Here is a 9,383-nt window from a genome sequence, read left to right as displayed (position 1 = left end):
CTCTCGTCGACCCCACTGCCCCCTTCTGAGACAGTCTCATGTAGTCCGGGCTGGCCTCAGCCTCCGTAGGTGTCTGAGGACGACTTAGAATTTAGGGTCCTCCTGCCTTCACTTTCTGGGCGCTAAGATTACGGGTCTACGTCGCCACCGCCTGAGCTACGCAACCAGACTGTTCCAAACACCCACCTGACCCCGTGGCTGTGTGAGCAGGGCTCCGGGCTCCATTCATCACTTCATTGCCAAAATGGGTCTATGTCTGACAACTTAGTGCGGGGCAGAGGGGATGCAAATGTAGGGGAGAAATCCCGCAAGGGTGAGTGAAGAGAGATGGCGGCCCGAGTGTCCCAGAGGGAAGTCGCAGGATGAGGGAGTCACAGACACCTGAGGGCTAGATCCCTGGGATTATGCACGGATGAAGTCGGAGGACAGCTATTCTGAGTCACCTTTATTTGGGCCCTGATGATGAAACTCACGTCGGGAGGTCTTGCTGTGGAGCCCTTCTCAACAGCCCTCCCTTGAACATTTTCTCTCTGTGTTTGACTGAACCCATTGATGAGGAGTCTTTGGATGTAAAGGCCAACGGAAGAGCTGAGCAGGCCGGTCGGTAGAGTGCCTAGCATGTACGATGCCCTGGCCTTGATTCTTATTCCTACCTGAAGGAGGGGGCTGGAAAAATGGCTCAGCGGTTAAGAGCACTGGCTGCTCTTTCAGAGGACCCAAGTTCAATTCGGCAGCCACACGGTAGCTCAAAACTGTCTGTAACCCACACCCTCACACAGACATACATGCAGGCAAAACAACAGTACACATGAAATAAAAGTAAACACTTTTTTAAAAAGGTGCTTGTAGTCCTAGCACTTCGGGAGGTGGGGAAGGCAGGATAAGGAATTCAGTGTCGTCCTTGGCGTACAGTAGGCTGGAGGCCAGCCTGAGCTACAAAACCAAAAAGATTAAAAAGGCAGATGTGAAGAGCACCCTGTCCCCAGGGGGCCCAGCTCACTGCTCAGGCCTCTTGCTTTCCATGGAACAGGTTCTGTTTGCTGATAAAGAACTTGCCACAAGGGCGGAAAGACACAAAGAAAGCAGGCGCTTGCCAAAATGGGCAGGATATGGCACAACAGGAGGAGCTCTGGCGGTTATCTATTACTGTGGACGGCGGAGGGAGGATGGAAGAGCTTAATTTTATTGCGATAGAAGCCAGCCTCGTTACTAAACAGAATGAGACAGTGAAATGGCCGTTTCCACATTCAAGCCAGTGTGTACTGTTTTGTTTTCTAAGGCTAGCTTTGAACTTTGAACTCACGGTTCTGCCTTCCCCTCTCAAGTACTAAGATCCCAGCACACCTGGACTTTTTTTTTTTTCATCTCTGCCCACTCCCCTCCCCCCTGACCTTAAACTTGCAATCCTCCTGCCTCAGCCTCATGATCTCGGGGGGTGTACCACCAAGCCAGCTCTGACTTGCTGATTTTAACTGAAACCAAGAGCTATTCCTTCCTTGGCTTAGCAGACTCCTTTTGTTTCTTCCCAGAGACAGTTCAAAGAGAGCTGGAATTGTGCTTGTACTGACATTTAAAAAAAAACTTTTTCTGGATTCCTTATTAATTTCACGTCACTCACCTCCCTGTCCTTTCATACCGACCCCCTGCTCTTGCAACCCTACCCCACAAAAGAAAACAAAAAGCAAAAATAAAGGTCTCACCTTGGAAGCTGCAGCTCAGCACACCACTTACCTTTCCGACCAAACAGCTTCACTTGCAAATGTTCCTTGCAGCGAGTAAGTCACTGGTCTGGTTCGAGGCCTCTGGCTGCTGCTACCCCATCAATACTGGATCCTCACGGGGACTCCTCCAGAATCTCCTGTTGCTGCCCTGTGCCATGGAGGTCCTGCAGCTTTGGATCTACAGAACGAGACCCTTTACATGCTCCAGCAGTTCACAGATGGGGTGGAAGTTGGGGTGGGCCAGCTCAGAGCCCTGGGCCTGGGCCTGGGTGGAAGGTGAGCCCGTGAGCCCGCCAGCTCTCCCGCACCCACACAAGGAGGGTGAGCCCGCCAGCACTGCCCAGGCTGGCTCTCACTGTGCCAAGGGGTGGGGCCAGCTCTCCAGGGCTCAGGCCCTCAGGGGTGGTTCTACTGTGCAGCCCAGGCGGGGTGCAGACCTGCTCTCCTGCCGCTGAGGTGGGTTGGGGCCAGACATCTGGAATTTTTAACTTATTGGCCTTCAACTCATAGATGTCGCTTTAATGGTAGGGGCTTTCTAAGTGCCCGTTCTAGCCCCTGAGGAGTGAGCTGGGGACCTGTTACATTTCTTAAAAGCCTTAAGCACTACAGCTGGGCACATTCTCGGCTAATCTAACCCAACTACTTTACCCTGGCCTACTTCCCAGCCACGTGCCCGTGACCTACCATCTGGTCTCATCCTGGCTGCTCCTGCTCCATCTCTGTCCTCCTGGAGACTCTCCCACTGTCCCTGGCGACCTTTTCCTCTCCCCCTCTGCTCCACCTGGGGCCCTTCTCCTGGGATTGCAAGTCCTGCCTACTCTCTCCAGCTCACTAGAGGCCACTATTAACCGCTCAGAGATGATGGGGAACAATTTTCACACAACAAAGAGAGAGGAGATGCTTGGACTATTTATGTCCTTATCACATTGTAATGTTTGAAGTAAATTACTCAGTTTTTGAGTTGTTAATCCAGTTGTGGGCCTTTAGCTATTAATCCAGCTATTAATCCAGTTAATCCAGTTATAGCTATTTAATGTCTCCCAACAAGTTTTGGAAATCATTAAGAGTCATTTTTTTTTTTTGCTTTTTTTTCCTACAGCACCCAGTATTCCCAGGCAGTCTCCCATCTAAGTACTAACCATGCCCGACCCTGCTTAGCTTCTGAGATCAGATGGGATTAGGTGCCCTTCAGGGTGGTAGGGCTGTAGATCATTAAGAGTTCTTTTTAAAAAAAAAGAAAAAGAAAAAAGATTTTTTTTTATTATGTGTACAATGTTCTGCCTGCATGTACACCTACACACCAGCAGAGGGCACTAGATCTCTTGTTGTTGCTGGAAATTGAACTCGGGACCTCTGGAAGAACAGCCAGCACTCTTAACTTCTGGGCCTTCTCTCCAGCCCCCAAAAGTTCTGAATTGGTCTTTCCTGATTTGTACCTTCTGTGGTTGAATTTTCTATAAACCTATCTTATATTCTAGATAATTAACAGAATCTCCTCCTGGTATTTTTTGAGGAGCTATTTGTTATCCCCAGAGAGAAAAAAAAAATTATCTTTACTTCATCAAATTTTTTTTCCTGAGGTATTTGTATCTGAATCAGCCAGTAAGAAATCATCCATATGGTGCTAAATTATGGGCTGAGGAAATTGCTTATGAATTGTTTCTAAGGGCAGTGTACAAAATATTGGCAGAAGGCAGGACCATTCAAGAATGCTTGTGGCAAGATTCTCCGATGATATCTCTTTATTGGACAACTAAGTAAATCCTGAGGAAGCAAAAACTCTCACTATCATGTTCATGTAAAGGGGACTGTAAAAATCACTTTTAAATCAGTTACTATAACAGGCCATGGCTGAGGTAACAAGGAAGGCCATGACAGTCCAGACTGTAAAGAGTCCATTGGCTGAAAGATGTTATTATTGCTGTCAGATCTCTCAACACCCTCCATCTGTCAGATTTTACTTTTTTTTTCAGTGACAAATACCGAAGCGTCCAAAGGCTGGTGACTCTTCTATCTGTTGAGCCTCCAGCAGCTCCTGGACTAGCTGTTCCAGTGCCTGTAACGTTTGTCATAGGCTATTATTGTTCTATCCAAACAGGTCTGTCAGGGTGGCGGTGCTCTACCAGCAGGGGGCGCTCTACCGGCAGGGGGCTCCACCATGTAAAGGTGAAAATCAGCCCCTGCGGTATCCTGTAGACCAGGGAAGCTGATGGTGTCGCCACAGCCTGGAGCTGCTGCCTGGAAACTGGGGGAAGGAGGGAGGCACACAGGAGTGAATCCTGCTGTTTTCAGTCCCCGCCTGAGCCTGGAGGGATCACGGCCAGGGGGAGAAAGGTGATCCAGCCTGCTGGAAGATCCCTCCTCACCTTGTTCCTTCTCCCTGGAAGCCTCCGGGACCAGGTCAGGCTGCAGGCACTGGAGGCAGGGCTTTCCCGCCTGGTCCAGGCGGACTCAGTTGCTCACTTTCCAGGTGTACCCCCAAGTACTGCCCTACTGCTTCCTAGGGATCCCTCAGTCCTGTTGTCGACCCCCAGACATGCTCATGCTCTCCCTCACCACCTGAAGGGCGTTTAGGTCCTTCCCGCCTTGTGGCGGCTCCCTGCTTGCCCAGTGCCCATCTCCGGGTGTGGCAGCTGCTTCGTGGGAGAGGCCACTCCCTGTTCTCCGGCTCCGCTCCTCCTAACTGCCTGTCACCCTTCTTCTACTAAGTCGTAGATTAAATTCTTTCTTCCTTTCCTGATTTTTGTTTGTTGTTGTTTTCTTTTGAGACAGGATCTCATGTAGCCCAGGCCAGCCCCAGACTTAATACATAGCCGAGGCTGGCCGTGCACATGTGAACTTTCTGCCTCTATGTCACAAGTGCCTCGCTCATAAGGTGTGCCCCTCCGTGTATTGAATTCTATGTGACAAAATAATTGTGGCAAGATTCCCGACTAGACGTGCAGCTTGTTTTCTGAGACGGCAACCTAAGGCCCTAGGCTTGTCAGCTTGTGGAGAGAGAAAAGCTTGGTTTGGCTCAGAGTTGTAGAGGTGGCTAGGTAGGTGTTAGCCCTCTGGTCGCAGGCCAGGGATAGAGCACACTGCTTACTTCTTGCCATGGAGCAAAACAGGAAGGGACTGGGTTCCATGATCCCCTTGGAGGGCATGCCTCTGGTGACCTAAACATCTCCCATCAGGCCAAGCTGTGAGAGGTTCTGCCATTTCCCAGGAATACCTCCTTGGGGGGTGGGGGGGCGCATTCAACACCAAATGACAGCAGGGACCTTGCTTTATTCATTCAGTCACCTGGGGCCTCTTATTCATTTGGCAATCAGTCATTCAGTCATGGAGGAGCTCACAGGTTTTCTGTTTGTTTTTTTTGAGATAGGGTTTCTCTGTGTAGCCCTGGCTGTCCTGGACTCCCTTTGTAGACCAGGCTGGCCTCAAACTCCCAGAGATCTGCCTGCCTCTGCCTCCCAGAGTGCTGGGATATGAGGCATGTGTCACCACACCTGACTCAGCTCACAGTTTGATGGGAAAGGAGGTCATTGTGAGCAGCTGACAGAGTCCGGCCCTTAAGTCATTCAGCCTGCTTCCTTGAATTTTGCATTTCATGCTTCCTTCCTCTTCTGTCTGCTCTCTCCAGTCATGTGACTAAGTTCAAAGAGATGGATTATGCCTTGGACAGCAGTGTGCACCAGTTCAGTTGACCAGAAAGTGGCTGTAGCTGAATCCTTCACACACCACAGCGGAGTGAGGGCTGGCTCACCTCTGGCCTTGGACCACGTGAGGCAGACATGGTCTTCTGAAAACTAGTGGGCTTTTTGTTACAGCGACTTTCGGGATACTGTCACCAGTCCATCCAGGGAATATATTTAGTCCTCAGCTGCTTGAGCAGCGGCCAGGTGCCCTGGGATCTTACTTCTCTTTGGCCATTGGTGGAGATGAGTTGAGCTTGTGTTTTGTTGGTGGATTAAGGCCACCAGGAATAGCTTCTGGTTTCCACTCCACTGTCTCTGGGCTTCCTCCTGCCCAGACTCTCCTGAAAGTGCTTTCTGTTGACTGGCTTTATGTCATCCTGACACAAGATGCCATCATTTTGGAAGAAACTTCCACTGAGAAAATGCCTCCACTGGATTGGCCTGTAATTTTCTTTTTTGAGACAGGGTTTCTCTGTGTAGCCCTGGCTGTCTTGGAACTCACTCTATAGACCAGTCTGGCCTTGAACTTAGGGATGAACCTCTCAAGTGGTGGTGCATTTTCTTAATGATGTAGGAGGGCCCAGATCAATATGGGGCAGTGTTAGCTACCCCTGGGCAGGTGGTCCTGGGTTCTATAAGAAATCAGGCTGAATGAACCATGGGGAGCAAGCCAAAAAGCAACACCCCTTCATGGCCTCTGTATCAGCTCCTGCCTCCAGGTTCCAGGAGGGATGAAATGCCTCCCCAAGATGGTTTTGGCCATGGTGTTTGTCAAAGCAATAGAAACTCCAACTAAGACATGCTTGCTCTCCAGCCACCCTGCCCAGGATAAATCACACTTGAATCTTTGCCCAGTCCAGACCTCCAGCCTCACACCAGAATTCCCAGCATGCCTAGCACCCAACTGGCCCTAAGCAGAAGTTTAGTAAGGAGCACAGCAAGAAGGCAGATTTCCAGGAATGGGGCCCGCAGTGCTCATCTCTCCTTGGCCTCTGCTCAGGTACTCAGCTGGATGGTAGTCCAATTTAATATTCAAACAAGAGGCTAAGTGTTGATCCAGAAGCCAGGGGAAATTAGTCCCCTAACCGTGAGCTGCTGGGAAAGGCTTCCCTGCTGGGCAGTGCCTCTCTGGCAGGCCTGGAAGCTTCATTAGGTAACTGATAGAGAGCTTGCCTTGGGCCCCTGTGGGTAGTGTTCCACACACTCGGACAAAAAAAAAAAAAAAAAAAAAAAAATCTGTAAACAGACTATTCAGTGAGAAACCATAGGGGCCTGAGGATCTGATTTCATGTCCCCAGGCCACGTTCCCCCCAGGCCACCCCTCCCTTTGCCTCTCTCAGAACCCAGCTGCACAGAGAATGGTCTGACTTCTGAGGTAGGCAGGGTATCCTGTCACTGGGGGTTGGGCCAGGGCAGGGAAAATGTTTGCAGAGCATCTGGAATCAGGCCCTGGCAGAGGATGGGGACCCTGCAGGGTGGTGTGTGTGTGTGTGTTTCCATGCCCCAGGCTCGAGTCTGTGGATGCAGTGAAGTTTTAAGAATGTCTGGCTCCCAGGCCACACAAGCCATGCAAGCCTGCTTCCATCTATCAATCTCTAAACTCAGGAAGGGTCTAGACTGAACCTCCACTCTACTGGTGTGCAAGGTGGGGTTCCATAATAACCCCACCTTGCACACAGGGGCACACAGTGGGGCTCCTTTGATAGTCCCCTGCACCCTGGGAGCTAGCAGGGCTGACTCAGCTCTTTGCAAAAGAGGAACATGCTGAAACTGGCCTTAACGGAGAGGCTGGAGGCTGGCAAAAGGGCTCCTTAGCTGGACGTTAAGCAAGACCTTTTCTCCCCAGCCCAGGAAGTGCATGAAAAAGGCCTGTGATGGTGGATGCTGGCATCACCTCACTGGGCATCAAAGCCTCTCTCTCTCGGTCTAGAAATGAGCCAGCCATTTGCTCATGTCTCCCAGGCCCTGCCTCCTTACTCTTCTTGGTATGCTGTTATTTCTGGTGCCCTGTATCTTGCCTGGCAGTTTATGGTGGCTGGAATAGGAGGCCCACAGTCAGGGGGCTGGGTGAGACACAGGGTGCTGGATGAAGGGAGGCAGAGAATGCAGGAGGAGCTCTCTGCTCAGTGCTAACCATTCTCAGAGCATCTCTCCGCTCCCTGCCTTTGGATACGGCCCAGAGAGGCATGACTCAGGGTCTGGGGCCCTGGCTGCCTCCTGGATCCATCTGGAAGGCCGGTCCACAGGCCCTTAGAGAAGGGCTGCAACTGTTCCACCCACTGTTGAGGGTCACGTGGCCAAGTCTCAGCCTGATGTGCCCCATAACCCAGTAAGTAGTAGACCAGGACTGGTCTCTTCTGGGCCCTCAGCTCTGCAGGGGCTAAGAACATTTTGAGGGGGCTGGAGAGATGGCTCAATGGTTATGAGCACTGGCTGCTCTTCCAGAAGACCTGAGTTCAATTCCCAGAACCCACATGGCAGCTCACAATTGTTCCAGAGGACTTGACACCCACAGACATACATGTAGACAAAACACCAATGCACGAGAAATAAAAGAACCTTTTGAGACCCTCACCTAGCAACATGGGGTCCTGAGCCTGACCCTGGGCAATGATCCTGAGATACATTTGGCAAGTTCTCACTTTCAAGACCTTTGCCGAGACAGGTTGAAATCCACAATGATGGGAGGCTTTCCCCGCTGCTCCCCCACCCCCCGCCGCCCCCCAGGGGGCTATGTGGCCAGAGGAGGCTCAGTCCCAAACCACTTCCCAAGAGGAAGTCTTCCTTGTGGGTAGCAGTGAGTTGGCAGTGAGGATGGCCAGGAGAGGCACCACAGGCAGCATTGGCACAGGCATAGGAGCCTCAAGGTGCCGCTGTGAGTGTGGGGAGGAGCCAGGAATATGAGTTCAGTGTGGATGGAGAGAGAGGAGAGAGGGAGGCAGGGCTAAGCAATGGAAGGCCTTGAATGCTGGGCCTCAGGGAGCTGTGGCAGTGCTTATGGGGAGGGGGTGACATGTTTCATGTCTGTGTGCCAGCACCTGTTTAGGCTGTCGCTAGATCATCATGTGGCTGAACAACCCCCAAACCCCAAGATATCATGTCACGGGTTCCAGTGTGTGTAGTCACGTACAGTGTTCGCACTGTCAGAGTAAAGCCTGTCATTCTAAAACAGAGAGGAAAAAGATTGAGGAGGCTCACCGGCTCATGCCTATAATCCTACCTCTTGGGAGACGGAAACAGGATAATTGCTGTTAATTCCCCAGCAGCCAGCCGGGACCGTTGAGATTTCTTTTCTTTTTTTTTTTAAAGATTACTCAATGCCTTTGTGTGTATGTGCGCATGGCAGTAGAGGAGCTAATGGAGACCAGGAGTCATCAGATCCCCTGGAGCTGGAGTTACAGGTGGTTGTGAGCTGCTGTACTGAGTGCTTGGAACCAAACTTGGGTCTTCTGAGAAGGCAGCAAAAGTGCTCTTAATGGACAAGCCGTCTCTCCAGCCCCTATAAGCTGAGATCTTTCCAAATGATACTGTGATTGGCTGGAGAAATAACTGGCTTACAATTTATCGTCTTCATCGAAGCCCTCACATGCTCTTGAGTATTTTTGGAGCCAGGCTCCTCACCTCCTTACTGAGCTGCCCAAGCCCTTGTGCAGGCAGAACACAGAGGCTGGAGAACAGTCCAAAATTCCTGGCAGCCTCCTGACCTCTCACCCCATGGGAATGCCCAGCCAATCAGAGGAGAGAATCAGTAGCTGCAGAGCCTTTCCCATGGTCCAGTCCTGGTGCTGGAGTTACCTGTAGCCTATCCAGGCTTCCAGGGTGAGGCCGAGGCCCTTCCCAGGCTTGGCTGGGGCTAGCCCCTACTCCTCATGCCTTGGTGTTCACACTGAGGCCCATTTAGGCTAAAATAAATCTAGGCTTATCAAGAGGTACGAATAGGCTATTTGTGAGCCTTGAGAAGCGATTTGGGACCACAGGCTCC

At 51.2% G+C, this 9,383-nt stretch overlaps 1 pseudogene; it reads right to left on the bottom strand.

The window, feature by feature from the left end:
• Positions 1-2,811: 2,811 nt before the first annotated feature.
• Positions 2,812-2,931, bottom strand: LOC132656077 (5S ribosomal RNA; annotated as a pseudogene).
• Positions 2,932-9,383: the final 6,452 nt, after the last annotated feature.

The sequence above is a fragment of the Meriones unguiculatus genome, chromosome 8, assembly GCF_030254825.1.
Source record: "Meriones unguiculatus strain TT.TT164.6M chromosome 8, Bangor_MerUng_6.1, whole genome shotgun sequence".
NCBI lineage: Eukaryota > Metazoa > Chordata > Mammalia > Rodentia > Muridae > Meriones > Meriones unguiculatus.
The sequence above is the reverse complement of the archived record's forward strand: the minus strand, read 5'-3'. Positions and strand labels throughout refer to the sequence as shown.